Genomic DNA, 17,576 nt, shown 5'->3' on the forward strand with positions numbered 1-17,576 from the left:
CAGAGCATTTTCCTTCATTTTCAATTATTAAACTACTTGCCACAAGCACCTCATTCATTTCCCTTGCAGCGGCGTAGGTAAGATTTTCAGCTAATATATTCTATTCAGCAGTGTTCTAACGCTCCACTCCAAGTATTTCTATGCAAAAGGTACATTCCCAATTGAGAGCCACGGAAGGACAAAATAAATACCTCCATTACTTAGGAAAAGATGTCCAAAATGACATTATTCAGATTCTTAGTGAACAAATAAAAAGTAAATACTGTCTTTTTTTAGAGCTGCAAAATATTATATACAGTAATGGAGAATGCCTTTTAAAAATTTGCGAACATTTTCTTGGTTTCGTAGTGGTAACAGACAACCCTAGTCTAGGATTGACAGAAATAATAAATAAACAGGTAAAGGAAATGAACATTCCTATCGAAGTCATAAGGGGTCAAGGATATGACAATGGTTCCAATATGAAAGGCAAACAGTCAGGTATTCAGAAGAGAATTTTAGAAATAAATTCCCGTACCTTCTATGTTCCTTGCAGTAGTCATTCACTAAACCTTGTCGTTAACGATGCAGCCACAGCATTTCAGTGTGTCGTTCCATGTCTTTCTTTTTTTCTTACTCTTTTTTTCTTTTTTGTATAGTTAAAAAAGTTTGACTCCTTTCTGCATCGGCTTTAACATTGGGCCATACTAAAGAAACATATTAGCAATCTTACTTGAAGACCATTAAGCACTACAAAGTGGGAAAGCGGAATTGGTGCTTTGACTCCATTTAGATATCAACAGGGGAGGTTTATGATGCCTTGCTTCAAATAAGTAATGAGAATAGAACAGATAGAATGGTCGCCCACGATACTCTCTGTATAGCAAACCAGCTGCTTAACTTTACTTTGCTCACTCGAGTCCACAAAGTATTGATTCTCATGTGTTGGATGTAGTCAGGATTCTTGACATATCTGAATACTTCGAGAGGAGCAGAAATGATGCAAAGTTTCAGTCTTACTTAGTTGATATGATGGAGTTGGCATCAGCATTAGATATGACCCACAGATAGGTAATACAGTAAAAGCTCGAAGCAGGGCCGGCGCTAGCAGTTTTGCCGCCCTGGGCGGTACTTTCATATGCCGCCCCTTTAACCCGAAACCTTATTTTGACAGAAAACGTTCAGTGTCACGAAAAAGTAGGATGCCCCGTTTAAAAAACATGTATGAAATGGAAAACTAAACAAAAAATTGAATTACCTCTCTCAAATGATTACGTAATATTTAAATGACTCCATACATGACAATATTCAATATGCTTGATTTCGCTGTATAACTGTGATATACAGCAGCGCACACAGAAAATAAAATTAAAAAAAAAAAGTGCTTTAGTCACAACTAAGAATTTTAATTTTTAAACTTATTTAATATCAAAAGATGTTTCCAATAGAGTTGATTGATTGAGTTGATTTTTAGTTTAGCGTCCCTTTCGCCAGCGAGGCTATATGAGACGTGGACCTACTGATTAATGTGGAATCCGAACCACATGAGCTCCCGCCGGGAATCGAACCCAGGTCTCCCACGCCAAAGGTTTTTCCAATAGAGTATGGAGCATGAAAATAATAGTGAACCAGCTATTACGGCAAAACTAAGTGATTGGCCTAAGCCTTATGATGTACTAGAACACAATAGTGATGAATGAATTTAACATACCTTAATTAAAAGACTTTTCTTGCTCTTGAGAAATTTCTGTATAACATTCGCGTAGTCCAATGTTTCAGCCAATTTGTGTTGTATTGATATCATCGCTAGGTCATCTAAGCGTGTTTCTGACATGGAAGACGTAGATAGTTTTTAATAAGCTTAAGTTTCGAAAACCTTCTTTCTCCATTTGCCACGGTTACCGGTAAGGTTAACAAAATCATAAGTGCAACACTAACATTGGGAGTAAAGTCATGTTCCTTAATTAATTTTAAAGTTTCTTTTGTTGACCTTTTACGCTTAACTATAGCGGATAACACTTTTAGTTCGTCTTTCAAATCACTGGGGTTAACATCTCTCAATTCTTCGTGTGTTAAAATGCCGGAAAGTGCAGTACCTTTTCAGACAAAAGTTCAGGTGACATATCTTTAATATTACTTATATCGTAATGAAAATCGACATACTCGATGTGATGTTTAAGTTGCTCAAACTTTTCTCTTAAAGCTTACACAATCACTTCTAGAACTTTGTAATAAAAATTGCTCTTGTATCTTGTTTGTGGATCTTCAATAGCTTCATCCTCTGCCTCATACTGAAATTGTCTCTTCCTCTTTCGACTTCGAGCTTGCACTGTATTACCTATCCGTGGGTCATCCATGTCTAATGCTGATGACAACTCCATCATATCAACTAAGTAAGATTGAGACTATGCATAATTTCTGTTCCTCTCAAAGTATTCAGATATATATATTGTCAAGAAACCCCAACTGCATCCAACACACGAGAATCAATGCTTTGTAGACTTTTAATTACTATGTTTATGTGGAGTAAAAAAACAATACCAAATAACTATGAGTAAAGGAAAGGAAAGTTATGCAGCTGGTTTGCTATACACAGAGCATCGACGGCAACCATTCTATCTGTTCTATTGCCATTACTTATTTAAAGTAAGGCATCATAAACTTTCCCTGTTTGATACGAGGGACTCGTATTTGAATGGAATCAGAGCATCAATCCGGCTCTCGCATCTTGTGGTGCTCAATCGTTTTAAAGTGAGACTGCTAATATGTTTCTTTAGTATGGCCCAATGTGAAATCGATGCAGAAAAAAATTATATTTTTTTAGCTATACAAAAAATGGAACGGCGTACTGAAATGTTGTGGCTGCATCATTAACGACAAGGTTTAGTGAATGACTATTGCCAAGAACATAGAAGACTTGGGAATTTATTTCTAAAATTCTTTTCTGAATACCTGAATGTTTGCTTTTCATATTGGAAACATTGTCATATCATTGGTCCCTTATGTCTTGGAGAGGAATGTTAATTTCCTTTATATGTTTAATTATTACTTCTGTCAGTCCTAGACTAGTGGTGTCTGTTACCGCTACGAAACCAAGAAAGTGTTCTCAAATTTTAACAAGGCATGCTTCATTACTGTATGTAATTTGTACATGAACGATTATTGTCATTTGCTCGGTAACAGAAATATCTGGCGTACAGTCTAGTATTATACTATAATATTTTGCAACTCTCAACAAACACAGCATTTTACTTTTTGTTTGTTCACAAAGAATCTGAATGATTCCAGTTTGGACATCTATTCCTAAGTAATGGTGGTCTCAAGTGGGAGTGTACCTTTTGCATACTTGGAGTGGAGCGTTAGAGCATTATTGAATAGAAAAACATAAAATATACCTTGATAATCTTATCCACTTTAGCTGAAAATCTTATCTACGTCGCTGCAATGGAAATATTGAACGATACCTGTTTGATAATTGAAAATGAGGAAAAATGCTCTGAATTTCCTGAGTGAGTATTTTCCTAAATGAGAGTGAAGTAAGTTCAATTATATTCTCAGATGAACACAATTTTATTTTTCCATGTGGGCCCATTACGAAGCATTATATTTTGATAGTATTCTTTTTCTTTTCAATTTTTGCCGCCCATTAGACTTGCCGCCCTGGGCGGTGGCACGGCTCGACCCCCCCTCGCGCCGGCCCTGGCTCGAAGTCAACAGAAGAGATAGTTTCAGTACGAGTCAGAGGATGAAGCTATTGAAGATCCACAAGCGAGAAACAAGATCGATTGTTGTTACAAAGTTCTAGACATGATTGTGTTAGCTTTAAAAGAAAGGTTTGAGAAACTTAAACATCACAGCGAGTATTTCGATTTTCTTTACGATATAAGTAATCATAAAGATATGCCGCCTGAACTTTTTTTCTGAAAAGACATTAAACTTGCCGGCATTTTAACACACGAAGAATCGAAAGATATTAACCCCAGTGATTTGAAAAATGAACTGAAAATGTTATCCGCTATAATTAAGCCTAAAAGTTCACCAAAAGAAACTTTAAAATTAATTAAGGAACATGACTTTGCTCCCAATGTCAGTGTTGCATTTAGGATTTTGTTAACCTTACCGATAACAGTGACAAGTGGATAAAGAAGTTTTTCGAAACTTAAGTTTATTAAAAATTATGTACTTCTTCCACGTATGAAACACCCTTGAGTGGTATAGCGATAATATCAATAGAACTCGAATTGGATGGAACATTCGATTACGCGAATGTTATAAAGGAATTTGCTCATATCAAAACAAGAAAAGTTTCTTTCAATTAAGGTATGTTAATTTATGTATCTCTATTGTGTTTTAGTACATCGTAAGGCTTAGGCTAATCACTTAGTTTTGCTGTAATATCTGATTCACTATATTATCTTCGTGCTCCATACTCTACTGGAAACACATTTTGATATAAAATAAGCTTAGAAATTAAAATTCTTAGTCGTGACTAAAGTACTTTTTTTTCTTTTTAAATATTTTTTGTATGCGCTGCTGTATATCACAGATATAACTGCCCATCACTACAGCGAAATCGAGCATACTGAATATTATCATGTATGGAGTCGTTTAGATATTACGTAAGCATTCGAGAGAGATAGTTCAATTTTTGTTTACTTTTCCATTTCATACATGTTTTTAAATGGGGCATCCTACTTTTTCGTGACACCTCAACGTCTTCTGTCAAAATAAGGTTTACGGATTAAAGGGGCGACATGTGAAAGTACTGCCCAGAGCGGTAAAACTGCTAGCACCGGCAATGGTTATTGCATTGAATGATTGAAGTAAGTAATGCATTGAAGTAATTGACAATATAATTATTTAACTGAAAATAGTGAAGGGAAGGTGAGAACTTGGGACAAACTTATAAACACGATGTTTGTTCTACAAACTCGCATGATTCTGAACAGAGCCTAGGCCTTTTTTATACCAGAGACAATTAGAGCTCCCTAGTGAATATTTAGTTACCACACATATCATTAACGCGGGAGATTTAGATTCCATTCCTGGTGGTAACTTAATGCGGTAAATATCCGGTGACACATCTAGGCTAGTTGTTGCCCGGGACAAGAACTCGCCTTAGCGCCCCTCCCCCTAACAACAAAACGCCCGGGTTCGATTCCCGGTGGGGACAATCGGTCGAAAAAGTGTAAAACGCTTTTTCAGGCGAGCCACCATGAATGAGGTTTTCCTGGGTTTTCCTCATTCATACCAAGCAAATGCCGGGGTGGACCTAACTTATAAGTCCCAGGCCGCTTCCTTCCCTTTCTCTGGATAGTGTGCTCGCCGAGGGGCGTCATCCCTCAAAACGTGACGGGGTAAATGGCCTTAGATGCCGAAAGCCCAGAAACCAAATTCTAAATTCACAAAATTAAACGCTCCCCGACTCACCTGATACTGGCATCACACAATAATTCTCTATTCCATTTTTTCTTCAAATAGTAAAGCTTGACTTCAAAATTGCAGTATATAATTAAATTTTTAATACAAGATAAAACATCAAACTAATTAATATTTGGTTGCTACTAACCTGAGAAGTAGCATGCGTGACATATTCTTATAGTCTTATCATAATAATTGCATCAAAGTGTTTCTGGAATTATATTGGGATGTGCACATGTATAAAATGAATCAACAATATGTTGTTTTACAATAGAATATTTAATTATGACAAACAGTCAAGCTGTAGTCTTGAGTATTATACTCGAAATATTTTGCAAATCTCTTTAATCATGTAAGTTAAATGAAAACACAAAAAGCTGAAACTAAATGTAACTTTGCAGGCTCTTTTGACTGCAAAGGTTTTTACAATGGTCTCAAAAGATAGCTTTGAAGCTAACTTATGTCCTATGGATATGATCCTAAGGTTGGTGAGTCATTGTTGTTCTGTTAAGTTTCTGAGGTAATTTTTTATTATCATTAGTTTGTTAAAACTCATTTCCTTGTCTTAATAGTGAAAATAAATATTTGCTCATTCTTTCATCCTCCACACCTGTGCCCGGGGTACAAGCCCCGTTTATCCCCTAGTTACGTCACTGTTCAGATCCCCCTTTAAACTGTAGCCCTACATCTCATGTAGCCTCAAGGTTGAAAAGAACATTAACTCCAAAACAACAATTCCATTAGATATGCATACTGTATCACTGAATTTCCGTGCTTCAGTAATTTTAGGAACTGTAAGAAAAATACTGAAAAAGTGGATAATATGGGAAAATCAAGACACATTTTAATATTAAGATTCTCTACCAGTGTATTTTATAGAAGCTTGATTGGTTGATTTTTTGAGAGGTTAATAACTCCTTTCAGCTCCGAGGCCATATAAGACAAACCAGCGGCTTGTAGCAAATTTGAACATTTCGTTGGATTTTATTCTCTGCCGAAATCGTACCCTGAGCCATGGGCACAGAAAACACACACATTAGCCTCTTCATCAGAAAATAATACTTCTATAAAGAACTGGGAAAAGAAAAATGAAACGTCAATAGGAAAGACCAATATGAAACTGTTGAAGAATCATGCATGATGCTATAATACAGAAAAAGAAATAATTAAAATGACCGTAATGATTACAGAATGCTTGGTGTAGCAAAGAATTAGCTACGTCATTGTAAATATTTGCTGTCATGGTAATTACATTACAACAGACGAGAAAAGAAAGGAAGTATACGACCAAAGGAGCTGTAGTTGATGAACCTAGAAACGTCTACTGTATTTATTCACAACAGCAATTTTCCGTTTGTAAGTCCGTCGAATCATTAACAGTAAGGTGATCGAATCTAAAGTTGGTAAAAGCTACATAATTCACTGCAGAAACATTTTAGAGGGATTGAAAAATCAATTCTGTTTTTACCATTGCTAATCTTACTGTACACAATTCCTAATTGCTATTAAGAGTTGACTACAAGACAAAGATTTGATACTATCTCGTTTCGAAACGATTTGGTGAAATTGATGTCTCGCCTCGAAAAGTGTATCAGCCTTTATTGGCTAAGTCCTATTTAGTGTTATGGATATTTTGTCCCGTCTCGTCTTTATGGACAACCCTAGCTTTCATACTTTTTAGATGTTAAGTACCCATAGGGTGTAGTCTTTTCGTGTTTGTGTTTCCTTCAAAATTTAAATACGCTTTTCGGCACCAAGACATAAAGAAATATAAACCTAAAGCGTAACACGAAATCCTAATGACATGTATTCCTTGCGGAGATCGAACACTGGTCTTCCATGCCAGAGTCAAGAACATCTAACTATTTAGCCAATGGTGCCTTGGTCAATGCATTTAAAAGTTTTCTACCATAGTATTTTTATACTTAAACATTTCACTTGTTACGTATAGAAAAATAGGTTTCGAGGACAAAATGAATTGAAACATTGCAGTGAAGTAATGTTAGTCAGCTGACGAAGCGAGAGAATTCATACTTTGAGTCGGAAGACACAACTTCAGCAAAAATATGCTTGCCTCTGTCACTCGTGTATCGCATTCCAGCAACGAAAAATAATACAGTGTGACGTTCACGTCAATGGAATCTATATTGTTTAACCTACATGCTTGCAGAAACGTTACAGCATGATGAATTTTGCGCATCATTTAGGGTTTGTACGTGGCATATACCTGAGATGAAAATATATTTTAAAGGTAAGTGTTCTATTTCTTCTAAAATTTCTGTAAAATTTTAGCAGTTACTTGAGTTAAGTATGTTAGTGGAGCTTGACAGATGAGGAAATTGTTATGTAACAATCTAATGAAGCAAATAGTCTGTGCTCTAAGGCAGTGGTTCTCAACCTAATTCCTATCACGACCCCCATTTTATCACATCCTTTTGCCAGCGACCTTCTTATAATTTCTGGTTTGTGATAAGTTTGTGTAGGATTTTTAATATATCTATTGCGGAGATCTCACCATATCCAGGTATAAAAGTGGATCTGAAAAAGTAGGGGGACGCATGACGTCAAGCCGTCCCCCATGCCTATCTTTGCCCATTGTAATTTTTTTAGAAATCGGGGGGACGAAATAGATATTTTCTGGAAGTGGGGGACGACGATCCCCGCGTTCCCCCGCACTTTTACCGCTGACCATATCCATCTATTTCTATAATAGTAGAATCCATTTCTTGTATATAGTTGATACAGTAACTTCCCTAAAAGCGAATGGATTAAAACCAAATTTGGTCAGTTCATTCATATTACAAATATCGAATTCGATCCATCATACTGTGTTAAAATGAATACCATTGGTCAGAATGCTTTTTTTTTTTTTGTGATAAGCATTAAAACAAATACAAGAAATCGCTTATCAGTTGAAAATGACTTGCTAATGTGCATCACGAATATTAAACCGGACATTGCCCCATTAATGAAACCATATCATGCTCGGGTATCTCATTAGCTTTCAATTTTAATTGTACCTGTAGAGGAAGTTCGGGTATTATGGAATACCGTTTCTGTTTCGTTTGTAACTCAGTTAACAAATGCATATTGAAATAAAAAGGAAAACAAATATACGCCTTACATATTTGGCTTTATTTATGCGTATTTTGATAAAGAAGTTTCGGTACAGGGGTGGGCAAAGCTTATAATTTGTAAAGAAACCACTTTGGGGGGTAATATGAAATAGTCGGGTAATATAGAATACAAATGCTATATAGAAAAGAAATGAGTTTTCTGTTGAACATAACAAAGAATACAGTGACAATATTCTATATGAAAATTCTGAATGCCGAGCCATAACTGAATGTGATTACTTGCAAAAGTCATATATATAATACTCTGCTTCAGGATCGGCACAGTCATTGTGTGGTCACATTAAACATGATGAACACTGGACCCAAAGCTCACTCCTTGTATCATCAGAAAATTTGCTGTAATAAAAAATACACTTAGCATTGTTGTCATCATAAATGTATGTTTAATTGCCCAATACCGATAGATAGTTTTGTAATCGGAACACCATACGAAATACGGAATACCATGCTTTTCTTGCGGGTATTCCATATTGCCCTCAGAGTCAACTTGGAAACGAAAGAACTGTTAAACGTATTCGAAAGCGTATAGGATAATGGCGCTTATCAAACTACCATTCTGTGTATCCAACGTCATAGTAAACAAAGAATTGTTGTTCTATTACATTTCAACAGGAAAATACAGGTTGTAAAACACTTACCTGTAAAAGTTTCAGAAATTAGAAATCAGATTTTCACGTCTATTAAAACAACGAATGTCACAATCACAAGGAGACTGACTGTAGAGCATCATAGGAACATGAGGTAGTAGTTTCTTTCCTCTCCGCTTGAAACCAACACATCACAGGTGAGATAATGAGGTATTCCATATTATCAGACTATTCCATAATACCCGAACTTACTCTATTTCAATATGCAGTTTTTTTATTTTTATTTATTTATTTATTTATTTGCATTTGTATTTTTCTGGTATTTCAATATGCAGTTCTCATTAGTTTCATATCGTCCTTCTTTCATTTAAATTGGTTTTTAAACAACTGTGCACCTGTTGAAAATGTTTTGTAGACTTTTTTTTTTTTTTTTGCTGTTGTTCTTAATAGTATCTATGAAAATAAAAGTAGGCTATGCCTATCAGGACAAAACTCAAAATAATATTTTAAAACATTTTCCGGTATTACATTCTAATTATGTTTATCTCTTCCGCTTATCTTCGCGACCGCAGGTTGAGAAACCCTGCTCTAAGCTGAAAGATTAGGCAGGCTATAATCTAATGTATTCTTGAAATAACAACAATTTACTAAATGAAGATCACAAGATCTCAATTTTATAATTTCATGCAATGCTATGTAAGCTTATGGTAGACAGACAGCAGTCCGTCGATGATCTTCTAGAGTTCACTTATTTCTTGCCAACTATATACGTATATATATATATATATATATATATATATATATATATATATATATATATATATATAGTTCCTATTAGGATGGTCCTTAACATTTGACTTCCGTGTAATTGTTTTTTGAGTCTCACTTTCTAAAATGGTTCCATAACAAACCAAAGTGACCTATGAAAAAAAAACTCACTAACTCAATTGAATAATATTAAATGATACACCAAACAACCTCAAGGTTTGAATGCATTTATAGTACACAATATGAGGTAAATGTACCCTATAAGTTTGGAACGGCTAGAGGGCCTAACACGATGTCTTAGATAGGGATAATGAAGATAGAACCACATCTAACACTGTACAGTAGGGTGGAGCGAAAAAAGTCAAATTTTCGAGTATCGAATTCTAATAGGGCTCAAAAGTTGCGTATTCGTATGCTAATCAATGGAAAAATAACGAAAAAATCCACACTTTGGATCTTCAGTTCGTGCAAACGAAGTGAAGTTTGAAAAATATAACAGAAAACAACAAAATTTACCTTTATGCGAAAAAAAAAATACAGATTTTCTAGTATCGAATTCTAATAGGGCTCAAAAGTTGCGTATTTACGTGCTAATCAATGGAAAAATAACGAAAATAACACACTTTGGATCTTCAGTTCGCGCAAATGGCCTAAAGTTTGAAAAATGACAAAAAACAAAAATTTACCGTTACGCAAGAAATATATGAATTACTTTTTTTTAATTGCATTAGCGTCCAAGTACTTTATTTTAGTTGTGTGAGGTCATGTTTGTTAACAGTTCGTTAATATGAGTGATTTTGTACATTTTATTTTCATAATGATTTTGTGGTTCTTCGCCCATTTCTCAAAGTTCCACTAATATAGCCATCTCTGTTTTCTTGTCCGCACACTTTTCCTGCAGACTCTGTGACAAGTTTGACACATCTTTCAACTTCCTGAGTATGACACGAAAAATTTGAGAAGTAAAACTCACGCGCAGATTTGTCTTGCATAAATGATAAGATAGTTTATGTTGTCAATGGGGCGACAGCTTACATTTTCTCCAATCTATCACCTCACTGTAGTCCGTGACATTAAAATTTATTGAAAGTGCCATAAAAGTTCTAAGAGAGCAATTCAGACAGGGCAGTGTACTCCAGATGTGGCTATAAGAGATCCTGGATCTCTCAGTTACTTGCGATGGCTGACATGTGCAAACCGGGTCTTACGGTTGTACGTTTCTCAAACAAATCCTACAAACGAACTCAAAGTGCTTGTAAATTACATTATAAAGACATATGCTCCTGTTTGATTCGACATAGAGAGATACTACTCAGTGAAATATGGACCTAAACATATTTTGAAGGCAGTTCAAACAATTAGACATTTGCTAAACAACATTAAAAGAATCATCGATCCTGTGATTGAGAGAAAAGCGTTTTTATGTTATCCAGAGAACATAATATTGGCTAAGACAGTGGATGAGAGACAACACATAAGAGAGTTGGGTTACAGAAGATGCTAGATGCAAGAAATCGAGATCCAAAGGGGAAATCTGTTAAAATTTTTATGGCACCTTCTATAAATTTTGATGCCACGGACTACAGTGAGCTGATAGATTGGAGAAAATGTAAGCTATCGCCCCATCAGTGCTTGAAAGCTTATGCATGATAAATCCGCTCGTGAGTTTGACTTCTTAAAGTTTTCATGTCACACTCAGGAAGTTGAAAGTTGTGTCAAACTTGCCACAGAGTCTGCAGGAAAAGTGTGCGGACAAGAAAACAGAGATGGCTACATTAGAGCAACTTTATTCTGAATACTCACAATGCCAAAATTTAATTTTAAAAAATCTGAATTTAAGACAAAAATTCTTGACTAAATCAACATAATTTAGCACACTTTGATTGATTGGAGAGTTGTGTAGAGTGTGGGTGGAACTCGAATTGCAGCCACCTCCTCGTGATTAGTTCTGGGCCATTTCAAGAAAAAAACGTTGTGAAATGGGCGAAGAGCTGCAAAATCATTATGAAAATAAAATGCATAAAATCACTCACATTAACGAACTATTAACAAACATGATCTCACACAACTAAAATAAAGTACTTGGACGCTATTGAAATGAAAAAAAAAGTAATCCATATATTTCTTGCATAAAGGTAAATTTCGGTGTTTTTTGTCATTTCTTGCAAACTTTAGGCCATTTGCGCGAACTGAAGATCCAAAGCGTGATTATTTCCATTATTTTCCCATTGATTAGCACGCAAATACTCAGTTTTAGAGCCCTATTAGAACTCGATACTAGAAAATCTGAGTTTTTCGCCTAAAGGTAAATTTTGGTGTTTTAAGTCATTTTTTAAAAACTTTAGGCCGTTTGTGCAAAATCAAGATCCAAAGTGTGGGACATTTCCTTTCCAATCTTGGAACTGGGGGGGGGGGGGATTGTCACCCCAATAATCTGATTGAAGTGTGTTTTTTGGAGGAGAAATTTGATTATTTGTGTTCGGTTGCCACAAAGGAAAGTGAGATGAAATTAATGTCCACTCAGAATAAGCCTTAAATCTGCCCGCCTCCCAATGTTGAAGACAACTCTGCTCTCCTGATCCTCCACAGCATTGTTTCTCAAGTACAGAAATAGTTTGAATATCGCTTATATATATATATATATATATATATATATATATATATATATATATATATATATATATATATATATATATATATATATATATATATATGCATAATATGGGAACGATATTACTCCCCCCCCCCAATGTTGAAGACAGATTTGCGCTGTTGCATGCATACCTGTCGTTTCTCGTTTCTTTTTGTCCATGAACTCAAAATCCTCGGCAAGGCTTGCATAAACTTCTCGCCATGCTTTTTGCTTTTCAATTCTGTTCTTGAAAGAGTCTGTTATTCCATATGCAAGGTCTACATTTCACAAGTTCAATATTTTCTAAGGATTAAAATATCGTATGGAAAATTTTTTCCCATCTCTAAAATTCTAAGCAAAACTAGAAAAGTAAGAATGCTAAACTGTAGAACTCTATCAGGGGGTCGATCCCAGTACAAAGGGGAGAGGGAAAACTTGGATACATAGCTTTAGTCTTTTTTTCAATTGCCATTCCACAAACTCTTTTAAAAATGGGGGTGAATAGTTTTGGAAGTGAGAGAAAAGATCTGCAACAAGTGAAGCGTGGAGTCACATCCCCGTTGTTGAGATTACAATCAAGAAAATGCCAAATGAGTCACTTGTCTTTGGGAGCTTTGCAAAGAGTGTTTGATTGTGCTGGTTTCGTTTCAAAATAATAATAATTGTACTTTGACTTGTCAACAAATATTCTATTCAATCATAGCTTATTGAGTGGGACCGGAAATAGTGATCTGCACACACTTCTGATGAAAATAAAAGGAAGTAATAATAATTAGTTTTTTTTTTCCACAGGCTTATGTTCAGTGTATCAAACTTTGAAAATTACTATTAAATTAATTTCCAGAATGTAATAAAATTTAAATGCATTAGTAGATTAAAAAAGATAAAATCAAGAGAGAGAGAGAGAGAGAACAAAAATAAAAAAGGGAGTAGAAAATAATCAAGGGAAATTGGTTATCTAAAATTCTAAATTTTCTATATTCTATTTGATAATAGCTTTTTAGAGGGAAACCAGTACTCTTTAGATTTCCTACATTTTATACTTTACCTACTACAAGGAATTAGCTACTCCAAAACAGAGACTGTAAAATAATAATAATAATAATAATAATAATAATAATAATAATAATAATAATAATAATATACAATTGTAATAGAAAAAATGGAAACAACAAAATTCCAAAGACAAGAAACGAAAGAAGAATACACAGAGTTTTGTCACTCATTCTTTTCACCTAAACCAATGGCCGGCCGACATTATCGCCCGCATGTGCATCCAATCATAAGAAAAAATTGCCCCTGACAAAACCGGTCTCGGCGATATCGCCGGCAATATCGGGGGTTGACCGACAGCATTTACAGTGTCGGAGGATCGGCCGATAATGTCGGTGGTGTGTGCAAACTACGATTTGAGTACATTGAAGTCAATTCCACCGCCGACATTATTGGCGCTTCCACCGATATTATCGTTGCCGTGTCGAATCATTAGTTTTCAGCGTAGTTGGGGCAAGACCCCCTTAGCACTCCTAGGCGGAGTGGGAGAGGCAGACATAAAAATGATTAAAAACGACCCACATTACTGTTGAATTCATCGTTTTGGGATAGCTTCGATAAAGAATGGCACTCCAAATGCTATATAAGTTCAAGCTCAGGTAATATTAGCACGCTGTGGAGGAGGCAAGTGGTGACATGAACAAATACTCAAAAACGACAGTATAGAATCTCCAGTTTTCTGGGTCTCAAAGTTGACTGATGACACTCTACACCATTTAAGGTTACGTTAACTCCCATTAGAACCCCTAGGGTAATGGGAACGAGGTGATGATCGAAAACGAACGATAATAATGTTGAATCAATAATTCTTGATCTCACTGACATTAATAATTACATTTCCAGTAGCGTTAAAGTCTAAGATTAGGCCTCATCGCATGGTTAGGGGGAGGGTTCGAACAGGTGAAAAATAAAATGCCTCAAATGAAAAAGATAAATGTCAAATCCCCAGTTTGGGTTCGTCAAGCTATTAGGTTACAATCGCGATGACAATCCCAAGTTTAGACATGAACAGGCATGTCTGTTGGATTGCTAATTTACCAGGGCAACGAAGAAAACGTTGTTCACAGATCTATGTATATTTAGATGTATTGATGTATTTGTATGCCCAACATGTATTATAGTTCAACGTAATTGCGAAACGTCTGGAGTAATTTTAACTACATTTGATAGACATTAGATTTTCAATCTGGAAAAATTACTGTGGGAGTAAGACATCCCAAAGGGTAGTAGTTGGAAGGAGGACATGTGAATACAACACAAAATATTAATATTAGTGTGCAATCCATAGTTTTTGGAGTTGCTGAAATAATTAGTGACACTCCAAATGCCACTTATGTTCAAGTTTATCCCCATTGGCATACCGTTAGAGGAAAATGAAAAATAAAACGTAAAAAATGACTGAGATTTGTGTCAAAGCTTTCGGCGTCGGGAAAGTGTCTAATCCGTTTGAAATGACTTCTGGAAATAGTTAGTACCCACTTCAAGCTGAGGGTTCTTAGTCATATCAGTTTGATTTTGTGTGAGTAGTGTTTTAATATTTATGTCAAAAGTAGAGTATTTTCTGTATTTTTATCATTACACTTTCATTGAAATAAATATTCTAAGAGAAAAGGGGATTCAAATAATTCCCATCAACCTATTCTCCCCGTGCAAAGAATGAGCACTTTAGCTAGTATACTGGGTATTTCAAAACAACGCCAACAACGTTTGGGAAGTGATTCCTGACACCAAGATGACAAAAAGTATAGACCAACCTGGGTGCACAAATGCTTCCTTTCGGAGTAACAGGCTGCCGAAAACATGAAAAAATGAACTTTAAATGTCCATAGCTTCAATATTATAGGCCCTACCTTTGTCGGGTCAAGACTTCACTTTCGAACTAGTATGTACCCTATCCAACTATCCATGTTTCAGAATCCTGCTGTACTACTTCCGCAACAATTTTTATAGAGGTAGTGGTGAGTACACCAAATTATATGCCCGAAGCCAAACTCTCTATATAAAAATTGTTGCGTAAGTAACTTAGGATTCTGAAACATGTATTTTGGATAGCGCACATACTAGTTCTTAAGTGAAGTTTTGACCTGACTACGTTAGGTCCCATAGTTTTGGAGCTATGGACCTTTAAATTTCATTTTTTCGTGTTTTCGGCAGCCTATAACTGCGAAAGGAAGCATTTGTGCACCCAGGTTGTCTATACTTTTTGCTTTGTCTTGGGGTCAGGAATCACCTCCCAAACGTTGCCGGTGTTGTTTTGAAACATCTTATATATATAATCATTTTATTTTATCATTCTTTTCCATGGGCGGTGAAAACGACTTTGTCTTTCCAACCCAACTTAAAAACAAGCCCTGTGCTTATCGAATTTCATAACTTCAGGAGATCTTGAAGTTCAACATTCACACCACACCGCGGGGTCTAAGGTAGTTACGGTCGCCACTGTCCCCTTCTTTAAGTTACAGGATAATTGTTGAGTATTGAACAACATATTTCTTTTCATATAATTTACTAACACTTCAAAGTCTTGAAGTGTGATGGACATATTTTGCAAAACGAATAAGTTTCCCCGTATGTTCAGCTTTCGAATCTAATCATATTGTCTAGAACTTGTTAACTTAACGACGTAATTACTTGATTTGTCTGTGGTTCCGATACCGAAATGAATCGTTTTCATGCATATTAATTGATTCTGTAGAATGCCGTAATATCGGAGGAAGAATGTTGAGTGAGTTCAAATAAATATAACTTACAAGTAATTATTATTTAATTCTTGAATATGTGGTATCCCAAATCCTAACTCTCAGTAGATTTTATTCACTTCGTCTACTTAATTTCATCTTTTCCATACACTTTTGTGAAGCGCACGAGAAAAGAAACTACTCACTTAATTCTCGTTCTATTGGCTTTGAAGCCCAATCACCTATGTTAGGTACATGTCAGGAAGAACATTCACACAAGACATATACATTATTTCTCCCAATTTATCCTTAAATGTGCAGTGCTTTTCTTAACATTTTTTGGTTGGTTTGAGTTAACCATCCCTTTCAGTACTGAGGTTGTATAAACATAGACACACACACGGAGAAATGTGAATTTTGAACGTTATAAGCTCCCATCTTGAGCCAAACTCGAGTCTCACTTCTTAGGATGTTATGTTATACCAAACCCAGTTGTACCCATTAGTGAGGGAACGGGAGTCACGGGTCACTGGGTCACGTAAATCACAACTTTCGTCCAGGTCTGAGTGTTGCTTCTCTGATCAGGTGATCTGGAGAAACACGAAGACTTGGTGACTCAGACAAACACGGTGATTCAGAAACACTAAAAATATCAGCTCTGTGGCATTACTACAAAATTTCACAGTGGATTAATTATGTCTACTACTCGAGCTGGAACATTCACTTCTTTGATTAGTGGTATTATACCTCTTGATCAAGATACTATGTCTTGCATATTTCAACTATATTTCCATGTTTATTAGTCTTACTACAATAAGAAAATAAGTGGTTGTTGAACATTGACTATACTGAAAGATTTAACAAAACACTGTTTGAGCTCTGTGGCTTCTTTTATATTATAAACGGCAAGTTTTAAGAGTTCATTCGATTAAACCTTTTCGATCGGTATTAAGAAAAATATGTAGCTATTCTTTTCTCTGATTCTGACGCGTTTGTACTGTGTGAAACCTTGTAGTTATTTTCCAGTGCAATGGTTCGACAAGCAAGAACGCACACAACAAGCATGAAAGGAAACTATAGACTTGGTGAGAAGACAGAGAAGGGAGAGAATCATGTTTATTTGAATTACATTTGCAGTTTCATACATACTCCCAATGTATATGACAATGTTTTTTCAGCTCAAGATCTGTCCAGGTCCCTTCGGGTCACGGGTCTAACAACCTCTAGGTCTTCCAGATCACAGGTCAACAGGTTCCTGACTTGTTCAACCACGGGAAAATTCATGATCCTAAGTGTGTCGTTGAAATTGTAGGGGATATTC

The 17,576-nt window shown here is 35.7% G+C and overlaps 1 protein-coding gene across 1 annotated transcript in view; it reads left to right on the forward strand.

Moving 5' to 3' along the window:
* Positions 1–7,400: 7,400 nt before the first annotated feature.
* Positions 7,401–17,576, forward strand: part of LOC145664518 (protein yellow-like) — a 43,240-nt gene continuing 33,064 nt past the window's right edge. Inside the window, exon 1 of the mRNA XM_081731256.1 lies at positions 7,401–7,651. The gene's annotated coding sequence lies outside the window, so the exon portion shown is untranslated. The remainder of the gene's footprint in view (positions 7,652–17,576) is intronic.

The sequence above is a fragment of the Thermobia domestica genome, chromosome 11, assembly GCF_964235325.1.
Source record: "Thermobia domestica chromosome 11, izTheDome1.hap1.1, whole genome shotgun sequence".
NCBI classification, from domain to species: domain Eukaryota; kingdom Metazoa; phylum Arthropoda; class Insecta; order Zygentoma; family Lepismatidae; genus Thermobia; species Thermobia domestica.